Here is an 18,854-nt window from a genome sequence, read left to right as displayed (position 1 = left end):
ATTTCAAACAGCAACACATAATTGTGGTGGTACACCATCTTGTTGAAACAGAATCTAAATTCATTGATTAGTGCGAATTACTTCTACAAATAATTGTTCAATAACGGTGGAGCCGATTATACTTGTCCAAACATAAACGTTGTAACCTTTGTGTTCTATGATTCCGCATTAATCTGAGATTAGTAATTCCAATATGTACAATTGTGGGGATTAAGAGTATTAATTCAAAATAAGTGTTTCTTGAGGACCTGCATCTAGGTTTTGCTTGCAATAATCATCATTGTACGTTTCTTTATAAGACAGAAAAGAAGAAGAAAAAAAATGCTTTATTGTCAAAAAATTGTTATAAATAACTATAAAAGAAACACAAATAACTAAATAAAATCTAAATATAAAGCATACACATGAAAAATACAATAAATAACTATATATCTGTTTAAAATGTACTTTGTGAGAATCTTCAAATGTAATGTTTTTCTAATCTATTTGTACGATTTGTATTCGTGGGGTGAATTAATAGGCACTGTCTCTTTAAACACTATGCACTACACTAACTTATAATAATTCACTTATCACTATCACTTAATTAACTTAAATGATTTATTCAATTTTACTTTCTATTTCAATCTGTTCACTACGACTAATTATTATAGTCTAACTAAACTGCGCGACACAAAGTCTGGCATTTAAATCTTGAATCAATGGTTACCGCCTTCGCCGAATTTTAGAATTGCATAACAGCTGGACAGGGCTGGCTGAAGGAACCATTTCACGAACTTGTTCATAATAGTAATACAGGATTTCAAAAAAAGGTGTCTAGCATGAATAGAAAACAGAAAAATTATTTGCGGTTTTTGCTCAGTAAAAAATTTTCGTAGCGTCATCCGTATTCATGATAAAGAGCGTTGAAGAAAAAAAAACATTTTTTATGATTTTGCGCAAATAACGGCGACAATGTATTGAATGTCTGACTCTCATGTAGGGCGCTAGTTATACAGTTCGTACCAAGTAGTATTGAACATAACTTTCTCAATATTAGACTAATAGAGCAAAATTTCAAGTGAACTAAAACATCATTCAATTTTACACCAAAAACGTACTTTTTTTAAAACTTATACATATGTACCGTTTTCTGAATATTTTGAGTTAAAAATTATGAAGTAATACCGATAACACAAGATAAAAATTTAAGAAAGGATAATAACATAAAATTGTAGGATTCAATTAGAGTAGGTGCTCAAAATGTCTTCCGTTTTTACGATTACACCAGAGTATCCTTTCTAAAGAATCCATCAATCTTGTAAACGGCTGGGAGTCAACTATGAGGTCACTATAGTGATGCTGAATTCTGTCTTTGGATGCTTGAGGTGAATTTACCTCTGTAGCATAAACTTTTTCTTTAAGAATCGATCAAACAGTGTAATCCAAGGGATTAAAATCGCATAACCGAGGATGCCAATGAATCAGAACCTCTACACCTCTACCAATTCATCGATTCGGAAAATGGTTAATCAACAAATTATCATCATTTTACATTTTAAAAAATTGGGATTGAGAGTTGTCCTTTCTTGTAATGTTTGACAAAAATCCACTGTAACCGGTAAATCGTTTGACAAGAGCTCTTGGACTTGTCTAATGATAAAGATGTAGCTATTGCTCTTTAGTATCCTCCAAGTACTTGAAGAACATATCTTTATTTGTCTTGCCACATTCATTACGCTAACTGTTGGATTTTGATAAACTACATTTAAAATCATATTTTAGTTACTGATGGTTCTTGTTGTTTCTGATCTACCAGAATTTATTTGTTCAAGTCTCACATTCCCAGTTTCTCTACAACGTCGTTTATTGGCTCTAAATGTATTTTTACTTAGTAAGTTTCTTCGAGGAAATTTTTCTGCATAACAGCTGCAGTGGAGTTTCATAAAAATTGTATCCAGTGTATTCAATTCGAGTACATGTTGATTAACAATATCTAATTTAACAAATAACAAGGTTTCAGAAATGTAATTATTATAGATTCAACGTCATAACTATCAATGAATGACATACAACACCTGTATGATTATCGTCTGTACCTTATCAGCACCTTTTTTCACTCGATGGCAACATCGCAAATGATGAGCGCAACCGCTCGGATCCCAGTAGATTTGACAGACTATTGTTTTTTTATCAAGCATTGGGAACTATCAGTTATATTTTCAATTTTCTAAATTTTTTAAGGTAACAAATACATTCAGATAATAAATGTTTTCTGTTATACTTGATTTGATATTTAAAATAGCAATAAAAATAATTGTTATTATCGAATTCTCTTAACCAAAAAATCTACGAATCCCTGATCTGATCCTGATCCCAGATATTGTTCTTTATGATATATTACTTGTTTCTAATAAAATATATTCTAATTTAGATTATAAATACAAACTTGAAAAAAAAATTTTAGAATAGATTCATTTGCACCTCGTTTTATTCATGAATCGATTCATCAGGCTGCGATTCGAATCGATTTGAAAAATCGATATTGATTAGAAAGAATCGTTATCTCTACGAAATATTACCAGTTATTGGAAATAAATTTGTTAATAGGCAACTAGCTTAACTCTCTTGTTTCTATCGATGGTAACGTTGTTATTCGATGTAATGATACATCTAGTCCCGAAAATATCGATGTAAACAATGTTATTTAGTATGTTAAGGTTGCCAAAATATGTCGCTTCATTCCAACTAGGTCACGGCGACTACTAATTCAGATCACTTAAAATGAATTCACTAAAAAAGAAGTCTTCGTAATAACCTACCTTTGTTTAAAATAGCAAGCACTAGGAAAACTCGCTACAGAAGTACCGGATATTATCAGTAAAACTGAATTTCAAATCAAGATGTGAGCGGAAATAGACAGCGAGATAAAAATCGATTTTTAATATTGTAAAAAACTCGCTTTGTTACTGAACAGAATTAATGCCTTACTGAACCTGAAGTCATTTTATTTATATTAAACATTTTCGATTGGTGTTTTTGAATGGTCAAATTACTATTGCATCGGTAGAAACGCAAGTAAAAAATAATGGAAAAACTTTACATAGTTCTGCAGTGAAGATCATAACAAATTTTTCATATATAATATTCAAAATCTAAATTACTCTTGTACAGAGTGTTTCCTCCCATAGTTCTATAATTTCTTTTTGTTACCTGTTGCTACTAAGTGCTGAGTGTTCAATATATTAATCGTAATTTTCCATTGGGTACTTTATTTCTATATATTTTATTATAAACTCCAGTTATGATTACAATCTAACCAATGTAGGGTATTAAGTAATTCAGTTGATTTTAATAGACATGCAGGAGTACCTTCTAGTGAAGATACCTTTAAGGTATATAGTAATGTACTATATCTAAGGACACTCTTACTTACTAATAAAACCGAAATAACAATGAATAAACACTACATTTTAATAAATACTATTTAAATCTGTTTACCAAATCATAGTTATACCTCTGCATGAAGGAGGAAATAAAAATCAAGCATCGAATTATCGCCCAATTGCACTCCTTCCCACGTTATCTAAGATCATCGAACACTGATAACAAATCATTAAATAAACCATCTAACAAATCTAACAATTAACAGCTTAAATAACTACGCAATTAGAGTCGTCCTAGGTGCTTAAAATGTCGTCCATCATTTTCTATTGGTAGTCGCTGGCGGGTGAATAGGACAGCAGTTTCAATTACTGCCATTGAAATACTTCTTATTGCCTGTCGTATTCTTTCAATCATATCATATCATGTCTTGTCAATTGGCCAATTGGTGTAAATGAGATATTTTATTCAGCAAGCTCGGTCTGGAGATCTGGTGGCCAAATAAATAAACTTCCACGTCCTATCTATCTATCTATCTATCTATCTATCTATCTATCTATCTATCTATCTATCTATCTATCTATCTATCTATCTATCAGGATATGTTTGATACCAAAAATGTCGAACATATATGGAATAATGTGCCAGGCAACCATAATGTTGTAAGAATATGTCTGATGGCTAATCTAAAAGAAGTGGCAATTTGTTTCTAAAAATGTCTAAATATATTTCTCCAAAAACTATATCATTAAAAAAATGCCCAATTATTTGTTCGCCTAGAAACCTGCACCACACATTTACAGACCAATGATCCCGATGCTGGATCTTCTGCATTCAACAGGGATTCGTTTCAAACCTGTAGTACATATTATGGGAATTTACTCTACTATGAAACGTAGCCTTATCAGGATTTTCATTATCATTCTATTCAAGGAACTGGTAGAAAATAATTTTTGTACGTGCAGTAAACAGAATACTGATGAACAAATCTGTTTCCAACTTAGCAAAAGATGAATAAACGAAAAATACATAATCTCACAGACATAATAAAAAACTAAAACAATACTTACTTAATTATAATATAATAACAAAACCGCTCATGATATTCAACTGATATATTTCAATACTGAGTTGAATTTTAACAATGGTTATTTTCCCAGAATAATATCTGTGCACAAAAAAGATTCTTTTATGATAATTGAACAAAGGATATATAAAATCTGCACTATTTCGAATATATTTCAACTAGTTAGCGGCCGTTAACTCACATAATATAGTTTGGAAACCAAGAATGTGTTAACCAATCACTAAATCCGAAAAAATGACAGTTAATTCATTTTTTTGTTCAAATGGGTCTGCCTATTAAATAACGGGACTGGTTACGAAAAAGGGTTTTATTATAAAAATTATTCTATATTTGAATGTTCCAATTCAATATACTCCCCCTATTCTCGCCACACACCTTTCCATACGTTTTTTCCATTGATCGAAGTAGTGCTGGCAGTCTTCTTTGGTGAGGGCCTTCAGGAGCTCCGCCGTTTTTTGTTTTACTGCTTCCATCGACTCAAATCGGGTCCCTTTCAAAGCAGATCTTTTTATAAACTTTCCAGGAAATCTGAGCAGACCCGTTGACTCAAGAGCTTTTGGTCAGGAGTCAGATTTTTTGACACCAATTTCGCACAGGCTTTTGTCATGTGTAATTACTCGTGTTAAATTTTTCTAACCGTTTCCTTATCGGCAACCATCCGGATGCTCATTCGACGATTTATACGTACAATTTGGTTTATTTTGGTCACTGTTTCCGGAGTGGAAACAGTCACAGGGAAACCTTGTCACTGGTTATCTTCAGTGCTCTCTCGGCTCTCACTTAAGCGCTTTCACCACTAAAAAACACGCGCACGAGATAGAGAATTGTATAATTATAATTGTATAATCAATAGCCAGACCTCGTACACAATGAAGTTGCAGAAGGAAAAGAAATTATGTAAAATAGATGGTTATTAGCAAAACACCATACATTTGCGCTACATATATACATATTTTGGGTTAAATTCAACTGACAACAGATAATCAAATATCGAAAGAAATACTATTAGCAGATCGTATAAGGGAAGGAAACAGCTGTAGCCTGATATTTTTCAACTTGATAATGGACTGAATAATTACTGAATTTAAAAGCTTTGCTATCATTTCTGATCAGTTTGAGCTTCCAGAAGATTGAACCTGGACCTTAGCATCATAGTAATGAATTTATATCTTCAGAACAGGAACATGTTTAAAAAAAAGAAAGAGGAAGGATATGGAAATTGGAAATCCGTGAATATTTGATTGCTTGTGATGTTTTTCACTTGACAGTTCACGGAATCTCTTTCAGTAGCACAAACATTTAACCTGACAGGTCTATGAGGATAAATGATTTATTATATGCACATTTAACATGACACTAATATAGTTATCATTGAAAAGACATAATCTCCTACAAGTTTGTACAGCAACCAACCGTTTATTGTTAACAACTCTTAAAATGGTCAATTATACATACAATGAGTATTGTAGGCTACTTGGCATGATACAAGCCTCTTGCTATTGCATCATGGTTACTACTAACCAAAATTGATCCTTTTCAATGTGTAAGGTGTGATGGCCAAGAAACCAGAATTGAAATATAAATAAATGCCTCCAACAAGAACCATAAACCAACAAGACATTTACCACAGAAAACAAAGAAGTCGGTTTTACAAAAGAGCTTCAGTTGATCAACATACAATTGACGGATTGTTGATCCAAATGTAGCCATGATTGCAGCTTGCATGCAATTAAAATGGCATCAAATTGATAAAGGTGCAAGTGCCAAATCTTCCATTAGCTCAATTCCAGTTTTATTACTTCATGTCAAGCGGCCTTTTTGTAATTAATAACATCCTCTGAAGGTAAAATATAATTTGAATCTATAGTTTCTTTTATTGGCATTAATTCCATTTGGAATTTATAGCGAAGAACAAGGATCAACCAGGCTTGTTGCAACTAAAATAAACGCGTGGTTAGAGGAGCATCGTATGGAATTAGTCGAAATGATGATCGAATTCATGTTTTTTACGACCCAAAAGTTCGTTCAGTTCGTAAATTAATGTGTAAAAAGCCGAGGACCATTAAAATATCTTAATATTTAGATTTATTAAGACTAAAGTCTAATATCGGTGGCCTGAGAGTAACTGTGAGAGCTCTTTGAGCCTCTCAATCATGTTCTATGGTTTAGAGATATGGAAAAAGCACTTAAAGTGGAACGAAACAGAAGGAAACCTGGAAAGACCTATCGTATGGTATCCAAAGCTACTGGTTGTTACGGGAACGATTCCAATCAATATGTTGGGTTTGAAAGAATTCTTATATAAAATTCTCGACGGTGGTCCACTAAATAATGTTAGGAAACGTTAACCATTAACCGTCCTACATTAACCACTTTTTCCTTCTTCAATAACCGTTTTTGCAAATCTATTTCCCAGCATCTTTTCAGTATGCTCCAACCATCTATATCCTCTACAAAGGAGAGGACCTCAGGAAGGTGTTCGATGGTACCGAAGTTTTGTCCACCCCACTATATCATCATTCATCAAAAGAGATAAGCTTCATCGAGTGCTAGACCATGAATGAAGTGTGTGGTCAAATTATTCCCTTATAAGTTTTTGGAAAAGTTCCTATGTCAAATTACATCGTACGCTCTGTCATGGATCAGAACAACGCCTGATAATAGCATACCTCTTTGTTTTATACCGCTGTCATTAGACTACGTAGTGCCTCATAGTAAACTTTCTTCGTTATCTTCTTCTTCCTCTTTCAATAGTACCAGGTCCTGTTCAATCCTGTACGTTTGGCTGTCTTCTTGGATCTTCCTGAGAAGCTCAACCCCAGCTCTCGTACCACCTCTTTGGTGGTCTGCCTACAGGTCTGCGTGTGTTCGGTCTCTGAGTTTTAGCCCATTTTGCCCATCTGTCTTCTGGCATTCTTTCTACGTGATCCCTCCAGAATATTTTTCGTGCCCTGACCCATTTCACCACATCCTGTACGTCCAATTCTTCTATTATGTCATTACTCCTTATTCTGTCCTTGAGGATGACTCCCTTGATGGTTCGCAGTATTTTCATCTCTGTTGTTCTCATTATTCTTTTTGTTGTTAATGTCTCGGCCTAATGTCTCTAACTCATATAGGTTTTAAAATTACTTAATAGAGTCGTGAGTTACTGCCAATTAGCCACTGCATTTCTCTGAATTTGGTAGGCTTTATTTATATTTTCTACCACTTCATGGACTAGCTCTACCGTACCATGTTGCTTGTGGAAGCCGAATTGATGGTTAGGGATTATTTGTTGGTTTTCTATAATAGGTATTAAACTACTCAATAGAAGTTTTTAGAGTACATTGAATAGGATAGGTAATAAGCTTATTGGACGATAAGTTGGATTTTTCCCAGGTTTTGTAACCATTATTATTTGGGCAACTTTCCATTGGAGAGAAAAATGATTAAGCTTAAGGGCTGCGTTGAAGATAAATTGAATGAATTTATATCCCTAAAGGCATTACTTATTATATTCTGTGAGTTCTTTGGGCTTGTTTCCTGTAGGATCGCTCGTTTGATTTCAGCGCATGAAAATTTTTTTATAGGTTCATCTAACTGTAGCAGTGCCTCTAGAAAATATTTTATCTCAGGATTTGTCCTTCACTGGTGGAAGTATCTATTGTGGCCTTAAATTTTTGGTAGCCCCCTACAATTTGAGTTTATCCAGGGGGATAATGATACTGGATAGTCCTCAAATGACTAATTATTGATTTTTGTTGTGTTTTTTAACCGCTCGGCTGCTATTTTGAATTTTAAAGCATGAATTCATATTTTATTATTTATATTTCATTCTTTTTCAAATTTCGTAAGTAAATGTTTCTACGTAATTTGTATTGAATGCACTGAATTGATACCGAATTTTATGTCCATTTATTTTGTTGATAAGATAATGTCAATTTCCTTACTTGAACAACAGCCTAAAGTTTTTAATTTAGTGAGAATTTTGTATCAATAAGAAAAAAAATGAAAAATACGATTTTTGAATTAATTTGGATAAGAGGTTGAGATATCAGTTCGTTTTTGAAAAGAAGTCTCTGGGTCAATGATTTGGATTATCACTTTGTCAAAATGTATAATAAAGATAAATTTTCATCTTCTAATGTAAAAATTTGTATAAAATGCAAACATTTTTTATTAATTTCCTTGTTTTGATTTATCCATACTAAATCTGTTCGTTGACTTTAATAAACCAGCAATAAAAAATATGAATCATTTCCTGTTAGTAAAAGTTTTAATGTTACAAAATAAAGTGCACTGGAAAATAACTTGTTTCGAATGAAAAATTAGTATTCACGCAATTAAAAGTTTTAATTGAATTTTTTTCAATTTTTAAAAAACTGTTATGTAAATCTCACATCTTTATTTTGTCTTTACTAGAAAACATAACTATCTGCAGTAAAATTTTCTAATAAAATCAACATTTAATCATTTTTTTCCACAGAATATTTGCTTCTAATGAAAAAATTGGATAAATTTAAATAAATCCTCTTAAATATGAAAGCCATAGAACATACCAAAAAGACTGTCGACTTGTATGTAAATATCCGCACCACAAATTTAGTTCTGCCACCTGCCAATCGTGACGCAAAGGTAATAAAAATGTGTCATTACTGTCAATGTCAATATGACATTCGTCTTCAATTTCTGAATTCCCGCCACATTTGGTGATTTGAATGGATATATTTACTTACATATATATAGTCAGTTTATAATTTTATATTGATGAGAATTTGTTCTAGAGCCAGGTAGAGGGCATAGCCCTAGACGACGAAAGATCTTATTGAAAATAACTGAAAAAATAACAGCTAAGTATTATTTCCGTAATTTTCTATTGAATATTTCAGAATGGACTTGAAGGTAAAGGAGGGAAAGAAAAATAAACATTTTTTTCAATTTGATTTGTTTGCTCTAGATGGGATTGCTCAACACAAAATTATCGCTGGTGTGGAAATCATTTTCTGTAAAGTGATTTTACAAATTACAATTGAAAACATTTGAAGCTATCTAATCTATTCATACCTCTCATCTACCTTGATTGTCTAATTTCATTTATGAAGATCATAGGTATGCCAAAGTTCATGATTGTATACTAACCCAAGAACACTCATATGCCATAAATACATTTATAGAAGACACTGATACGATTGCCGAGGAGTATCAAGTTGATAGCTCGAGTGCTCATACCATAACATCTAATTTTCTACGATCTCACGACTTTCACTGAATGAATAAAGTAGATTCCTTAAAAAACTTAGTAGTCGTAATCCCATTGAAAATACAAAATTTAAAGTAAACTCATTGCTCGTTTTTTTCAATGGTCAATATCGCCGAACAAATTTAACGATTAGCTAACAAATACACACTAGTTGAGATACGGCACTAATACTTCACATGAAGATAACAAAAGGTTCTACCAATTTATGAAAAAAAATTACAGTTTTGATTTACGCCCCCAGTTTAATTAATTTAATTTGATCAGACCATGTATATTTAGCAATAAAGGAGATATTAAAAGATAAAGGTTAGTTACTTGAGATGACAGAAATATACAAAACTATGATCAACTAATTTTGTAGACCCACATACTTTTTTATAGAAAGTGTTTTTGAAAAATCAAATTCAAAATTTCGATTTTCACAAAAATTGCAGTTCTGAAATTTAAAAAACATTCCTATAAATACTTTATATTTTTGGTGAATGATTCTAAAAATTCCAAAGTATGAGGCCAATGAGTTCATAATTAAATAATTTTTGAAGTGAATATTCTACGAAAATATTAGTCAGACTACCTACTACAAATTTCTCTACTAAATTACATAAATCATGAATCTCAGATTAAATTTTCATCATACAGTTATTCAGAATTTAATTATTTGTATATTATTCAGAATTTAATGATTTGTGAATTTTTTAAAACTTCTTCAGATGTTATTACATAATTTCTTTTTGTAGTAGTGGTGGGATCAATTTTACAAAGTACATATATCAGTGGTATGCACAATAGGGCATTACGAAACTATGTTTACCGAATGTCAACAACAATTGCCGAACTCGCCGTTCCATAATTGTTCAACAGTGTGGAAGATGTACCAGAAATTCTTGAAAACGGGCTCTGTTGCCGACGCGCCGCTTTCTGGACGACCGATATCTATGACGAAAATATGGAAACAGTGGCGCTGGCGGTAGTTGAGCAGCTGAACCAATCTGCAGTGCGGCTATCGGAAGAACTTCAAATATCCGATCGTTCTTTACAACTGAAATGTATACACTATCGAGTTTACCGTCCGCGTTTCCTCCACGCACTTCAAGACGAAGATTTTAATGATCCGCAGTTCCACCATTACTTTTTGTGGTCGGACGAAGCAACCTTCAAGTTGAACAGTACGGTCAATCGGCATAACTGCGTGTACTGAAACGACCAGAATCCTCACGTCTTCATTGAAAAAGAATTAAACCTGCCTGGGGTGTGTGCGTAGAGAAGTTATCTGGAAATGCTCAAAGATTTAACTGGGCAAACGGACAACGATCCAACACACGCGAACATCCATCACTTCATACAGGATGGAGCTTCGCTGCACTACGCGTTTCGTGTGCGTGAGTACCTTAGTGCTCATTTTGGAGAATGTATAGGTAGATGAGGATCCGTTGTGGTTTCATTCTGTGGGGCCCTCAAAAGGACCGCATTTTTGTAAGAAGACCACGCACCCTTCCCGACCTTTGAACTGCAATTGAAGAAGAATTTGAAACGTTGACGCAGACAGTTGAGAAACGTTGTCGTAAATGCATTGATCAATATGGGCATCACTTTCAACGGTTTCAGTAACCCTTTTTCGAATCCCTTTTGTTTGTAATTTTTTTCAATAAATTCCCCATATAACCAGATTTTTTCGGATCGATTTTCAGTAATTGTGAAAGAGTATTTATGTTTTAGTAGATGCTACATTCATAATTTCAAAAATAAATATCTTAATAGTGCATTCAGTCTATTTGTGAAAATAAAAAAGATAATAAAAAGCTATAAAAACAACGCAGTCGGAATTTATTTGTGAATAAACGTTAGAATAACGCCCTCTTCCGTCTCTTAATAGCAAAATCAGAAAAACGAATGACGCTAGTACAAAATGAGCTACTACTTGGCACGTAAAGCTCATTCCAAGCAATAGAATAAAGAATAATCTCAAACGAACGAGTAGGGCATGCATTTTCATGACTGGTCTAGTTTTAATCAATTGTTTGTAAATTATTTATTAGCTGATTTCAGAGTACAGAAATTACTCTTTTGATTTGGCGGAGAATATATGGTTATTGCATGAATTTTAAATAGTAATGTCACAAGCATTTTTGTATATAAACAAATATTTTTCATAAAATTGATTTGGAAAGGAAATACATTTAATAGCAACAATGATCGCCAGATTTCATAATAAACAAAAAAAATGACACATCATAACCGAGGTCATCACTTATTGCTGCCGAGCAAAAAGCTTGTACTCTACCTAAAACTAATCTTGACATCAGTCATAAATTTTTGTCCAATACTTCTCTCAATGTCCTTGTCCCATGGTATACCATTTGCGAACTAACCTATGTCCCAATAGTCTTGGCACAAAATTGGGAGCTTAGAACTTTTTTATGTCAGTTGGACACACAGCTAAGCCTGCGTAGGTCGCATTTTGCAAAGCCAAAATATTTCACGCCGAAGCATTTACCGTGCTATAGCCTGATGTGAAGAAAGAATGCCATGTCTGAACCTCCCAAAAAGTGAGCAAAATACACAGTTTGGGCTTGCATAAGAAAATTAGCGCATGCATACTATTCTTTAAGAGTACCAAGAGTACCGTATATATGGTAATAACCAAGAATTAAGGATGATACATTTTGCGCATGAGAGATTTATTGTTAAGGGCATTTGCCAATTTGGAAACGATGATTTTCGTACGGAAAATTTAGCAAAAATCAAAATTGGTAGTGTCACAATGTCTAACTAAAGATCGAAAGAGGAATCGAATCTCCCATCTCCGTGGGAGAAATTGACGACATCTTCGACCAACTGCACCGTTAAGAATAACATAGACACAATAATGACGTTGCGGTAGCGCGGCATGGGGAAAAAATTCTATACGAGACGTATGAAAAAGTAGCTTTTTATTGTGAGAGACAATGTTAGTATAATGTACAAGGTGCTTGCAAAATTTATTATAAATTCATGAGGTTCTTCACTTTCAGAATTTTGATTTCAATTTCAAGTTAATCCATTGAGCTTTAACGTTTGTGAGATAATCTTAGCATAATATACAGAGTGCTTCGAGTCTTTTTACGTTTCAACAATAATGCCGTCTGACATCGATTTTTTGCCCCATTATACACCTTTTGCATCGATTTTTCGCGAAACCAAACAATAATGCCTTTTTGACATCGATTTTTCGGCCTTTTAACATAGATTTTTGCCCCAATCTTGGAACTGTATGATATACTAATCATCCTTAAAATAGATAAACAAAAAAAATTCTGATAGAACGATAATAATCCAACAACCAACTAAATTATTATAATTTTACAATATTACTTAGAAAAAAAGGCTTTTTTCTACATCCGTTATAATCTTCACGTTTTTTTTTTCATTCATTTGCATTGATAAAGAATTTCTAAATCGGTCAAAAAGCGTGAAAAAAATTACCGTAGCGATTCATTTTTTCACGCTTTTGAGTTAAAAAAAGTGCCGTAATGTGTAATTTTTTTACGCAATTATAAAATTATTTTATCAAAATAGTGTGTTGTAAACAGTCGTAGAAAAAATAATGTTCCCAACTCGTGCGTAAAGTGTCTTTCCCGCTCTTGACCGCTTGTCTGAATTCTGCTCCGCGTCGTTCGGGACAACTGCAGTAGCTTGCGGGAAAGTTTCACTATCCACACTTGTTAGAAAAAAACTATTTAGAAAAATAAATAATAAACAAATATATCTTTGTCTATTTCCAATTTTTTGCATGAAATACTTTATTTTATAGAAGAATCAAAATTTATTTGCTGATAAATCCAATCACAAATTGAACGATTTTTGTGAATTATGAATTATTATCACTTTTGAATTTTGCACTACATCTGGCATCCTCATATTACAAAGATTTAAAATCTGTTACTAATTAAAATTTCTTTTTTGCTATACAAATTGTAATTGTTAGAAACAAACCTATAATGATGAATGAAGAGACTCATGGTAAACTATACTGAAGAAGCATCTGGATTAGCTTTAGATTGAATTCCAAGAAAAATTATAAGGTTCAGTCAACACAGAAGAAGGTGTAGAAGAGTTTGCCTTGGGAGTAAACTACTCAGAGATGTGATACCTACAGCTTCGTCGTTGCCCCACTGCTATAATTAGCCTTGTTTCCCGATCACCTCACAGAATTATCCACGTCGGATGTTTACTACCTACTACGCAGACGATATAGTAATTGTTGCCAGGGTTTGTCTGAAGAAATGTATGCAACCCTAAATATTGCTCATAAAACACAATTTTACCAAAGAATTAACAGTGGTAGGTCTTAGGCCCGCCGCAAATTGAACCCAGCCCACGCACAGCAACGCGAGGACCAAGACCCAGCCCAGGTCGACGTTTTTCAATAGTAACGCATATTGAACACAAACCACGCCCACGATTTGTACCCAAATCCCCTTTAGTATACAAGATGACAGCGAGCCAGCAGCTTCTTCTCGATCTGGAGTTTGAATCTGAGGATGACAAAAGATTTATATGTTGCACCTACCAAAAAAAGAAGAAGAAGTAAAACAAATAAATATATATGCGAAAAAAGTGAGTTATGGGGAGTTCAAGTTATCTGGTGAAATTCCAGAAAATATGTTCAAGGAGGCGTTTCGGTTAAACAGAGGACAGTTTAGTGAGGCTTATAAATTAATTGAAATGGATATTACTGGTCAAGAGGGCAACGCAAATGAAATCACTTACCATCAGTAAAATTTAATTCTTTTGCTATGTTCTCCCACAAATCATCCTTCACTTTTGCTTGAGTACAGGAAAGGATATCACAATTTCAATTAATTTTTCCATTTTTAAGTCAAAAACTGTTTAGTAATGAATGGTTTAAAAATGTAATTGCCAAAGATATAAATATGCAGATATTCAATGTCGTATGTGTAGGTTAAATTTAACCTCAAAAAAAAAATAATTTGAAAAATCATTCTTTACGATTAACGAAATAATTAAAGATCTATTTGAAGCAGACATGGAATCAAATTTGTTTCGACATAATCTTGAGTACAAATTTACTTTCAATAAAATGTATCTCAAAAACTCCCTATAAATTAAGGCAACAGTAAATGTACAAATTAAGTAAAATGAGAAAATTCTATCCTAATTTCTATTAAAAAAGTGTTGGTATCTCCATTGTTCCATTTCCTTTATCTTATGATGAAATATGGTCCTTCCGTATAAGTCATCGATTGTTATATCTATCGATAAAAAATCTTAACAATAGACTAACTTCTCATATTTCTATTATTTTAAATAATGATAAATTGGTTCAATATTTCATTTAGTAAGAAGTACATTTGTCTTCAGAAAAAGTTGTTATGATCTTCTTTCATGATAAAAAATATGTACTACATCAAAATTCCACATAAATAGAAAACAAAAAATTGCAAACAAAACTTGAATAGACTTAAACAGCGGTGTACTACGGAATATCTTTTAATAATTATAAATGAGTTTAAATTTATAATTTCTTTCGAGAAATTATTAATTTCAATTTACTTATAATATCATAATAATTCGTGGCTCTAATGCTACATATTTTTTCGGCGAAACATAAAAAATCTTTTGCGAAGGAAGGCAACGGCTATACGGCTCAATTGTTGTCGTTTAGCTCATGTGCATTTTTTCTGTTCCTCAACTATCAAGTAAGTTGTCAAGTCTCTCAACTCGCTGTCTTTTAGGAAATTTCTTTTTTGGTAATATCATAATCATTGCCCATCCTCTTTCAACCAAACGCAATGTTTGTCCTAGAGCTTTGCTCATAAAAATGCCTACTAAATACACTGTTTTATATCAACACTCACAATTAAACTGTCTGACGCGCGTTTCGATAACCAAGTTATCGTCTTCAGAGACTGAAGGTAAATTAAAACCTAATGACTTGATTTACTTATGTTATAAAAAATTTTCCCACCAATAAACCCTCTCCGGTGAAAATTAATTTCAGCTGGAGGACCTTCTTGGAGATAATCTTCACATTTATTCCTTGACTACTAAACTAAAAAGTGCACTGTAAGGAATTGAACTTTTATCCCTATTTAAGCTACACATTTAGCAATTTGAATGCTTTCAAATACATCCAACAGTTTATTAATTTATACATTTTTCATCAATTTTCCATTATTAATATTTATGTTATGATTATGACTGGCAGCGTGATCGAAATTTTGGGTTTAAAAAAATGGTTTCACATAGAGATTTCTTAAACTTATGACGATTAATTAACCTATTTAGAATTCTTCTATCAAAACCGTTGAGTACAGCTACATCCTCAAAAAAGGTCTTTTCCTTATTGTATCTCTCGATGGTAAGTGGAAATTGAATTAACCGATGTACCAGGAAACGGAGACTGGCCATGTTATGTTGGATATTCTAAATACATCAAATTCTAGCCGTTATTTTCCATTCCATATGTAAACTTTATATGGGTATTTTGGGTTGAGTTCCAAAATGAATTCGTCTACTTTGGACTTGTTCGTATTGGTTATGGTAGTGTGAAATATCCACATACTTGTACCATACCCTTGAAATTCTTGACTGATTTGCTTTTCAAAATGGCCCATGAACACTTCCGCTGGATGATAGGTAGTTGTCCATTGCTGTTACTTCTTCTCGCTAATTATGCCGTATCTTTTCGGAAAAAAGTTTTCAAAACTTCAAGCACCGTTGTCAAACAACTGTTTGGAACATAATCTCTGCTGTTGTGAACTTCCAATTTTCTAGATTCGTGAAAACACTAACTAGTCTGTCATCCAGTTTTTTCTCCCTCAGGCATATTAAAAATAAGCAAAATAAACCCTGGTCCGTATATCTGCAAAGAACATGCGATCTTTATCTCACCTAAGGAAATTCTCGGATAGTGTGAAACTATACAGAAAAATTCATCATAAAAGCTGCTAAACATATTTATTATCATAGGAGACTTGATAATTCTTGTAATGTTTCTAAATAAACATGTTCCATTGTGAATGAGCTAAAAAATAAGGATTCACCATCGAGCATAATCTCTACTTCACCTGATAACCTTAATAATTACTTTGTGAATTGTAGCCAAAAATTTTCAAATTATATAACTCCTTCTCATGATCCGCTTTCATATTAATTTCTTTCAGTTACGTCTTTCTGCCCGAAGTTTTAGCAAAGCTTCGCAGTACAATTAATGACATCAAAAATAAATACTCATCTGGAACTGATGGACTTACATTAAAAATGTTTTCCAGTCTGCCCGATTGCACCTTTAATTAACGTTTCATTTCAAAATATCACTTTTCCCAATTTCTTTAAGACGGCTATAATTGTACCTTTGCATAAAGGAGTACATAAAAACAAACATCGAATTATCGCCCAATTTCACTCCTTCCCACATTATCTAAGATCATAGAAAGATCAGTCAAAAAGAGGCTTTTATCATTTCTGTTTAAATATAAAATACTTACCACCCATCAATTTGGGTTTTTAAGTAACAAATGCATAAATGATGCTGTTTTCTCCCTCCAAAATAATATCTACTTTAGCCTAGACAGCCATCACTCCTCTGCAACAACTTTTTCTGATTTTGTTATTTTTCTAAGGCTTGCGATTGTGATAATCATAATATTTTAATTAACAAATTGCAGTACTACGGTTTCAGGTGAACATCTCTCGCATGGTTTAAGTCACACCTTACCAACACAAGTCAGCTTGTAATGGTTGATGATGTCTTCTTGCAAGCCAATAGAATGTGGAATGCCGCAAGGCTCAGTACTATAGGCCCTATTTTGTTTCTTCTGTTTATAAACGACATCGCCTATCTAGACATCAGTGGTAAAATATGCCTATTTGCAGACGAGACACTAATTTCTCTTCAAGCAACCCTGATCTGACGGCTCTACATAAAACCATATCTACTCCTAAATAATTGTGCGATTTCAATCTTCTCTCTAATATATTACTGTCTTTTTATTAAATAACACCATAATTGACGTCCTTGAATCTGTAAAATTCTTAAAGCTTAAGTTCCTCCTCTTTTGGGCTGAGATCAGTTTTCAAAGAACTGAAATTATACACTTGAACTAACGTTAATTTGTATAGATGGAATTAATTATAACGTAAAATTTTTATTACGTATGTTTGCGAAATATCAAGTTCCCTGGATATTTGTCTAGTACTCAAGTGTGGATAATCTTCTAACAGGACACAAACATCTAAAGATTTGTTTTCAGTTGCTGCAGTTTGTGGGGAGAGTACGATTTCCGATAAATCGAAAATGAGGAATGAAATTTCAAACAGATGGCGTGCAATACTTCGTTTAAAATGAATATTTTATCACTTCAATTCAATATGAATCTTGTAATTCAATAAACAAAAGATTTTTTATTTACCCTGATACTCCAAAATTATATTGAAAAAAATAGCTTTTTATAACAAAAAGAGTTATTTTTTATAACTTTCATCACTCTGTAATGAATATAACTTAACATACGATAAATACATGAATAATTTGATATTTTTCATGAAGAATTGTCGGTTGTTTTTCATTATTTATAAAATAAAAACAAATATTTAATGATAGTTTGAAGATTTAATTCAATTTATAATTGAAAAGTCAGACTATTGTAGTATTTCACAATTTATCCTATTTTTTTAGACAATTTTGCCTGTAAAAAATTCACGATTTTTGAACGTTTTACACTCAAAGTGCACAGTTAAGTTAGGTTAGATTGATTATTACAAATATTGAATAAAAATAAATTTTTCCAACTTCAAGTATCGATATCTCGAAAACGAAGCGAGATATCGAAAAATTTTATTCTTCATTTTCGACTTATTTTGAATCGATTTACAAAATGGTAAAGTCAAATCCAGGAGGAAATCGTACTCGTGCCCGGTTTTTCTGTGTCCTGAATTGGATAAATCTTTTACTGCACCAGTTTCGTTAAACTTTTTTACTAATTTACTAACAGTAGATCTTGTTATGGGATTTCGGTTAGGATATAAATTATTGAAGATATTACAGGTTTCTTATTGACTACGCATATCACCATATTCTAATATCATTAAAATATCAATTCGTTCTTTTTCTCATAAGCGATCATTGTGACTTTCAATGGACAATAATAATTTATTGAA

The 18,854-nt window shown here is 32.6% G+C and overlaps 1 protein-coding gene across 2 annotated transcripts in view; it reads left to right on the top strand.

The window, feature by feature from the left end:
* Positions 1 to 18,854, top strand: part of LOC130448166 (protein sidekick) — a 582,707-nt gene that overhangs the window by 464,190 nt on the left and 99,663 nt on the right. The window lies entirely within an intron of this gene.

The sequence above is a fragment of the Diorhabda sublineata genome, chromosome 8 (assembly GCF_026230105.1).
Source record: "Diorhabda sublineata isolate icDioSubl1.1 chromosome 8, icDioSubl1.1, whole genome shotgun sequence".
Classification (NCBI taxonomy): domain Eukaryota; kingdom Metazoa; phylum Arthropoda; class Insecta; order Coleoptera; family Chrysomelidae; genus Diorhabda; species Diorhabda sublineata.
This window is presented reverse-complemented; position numbering and strand designations above follow the sequence as displayed.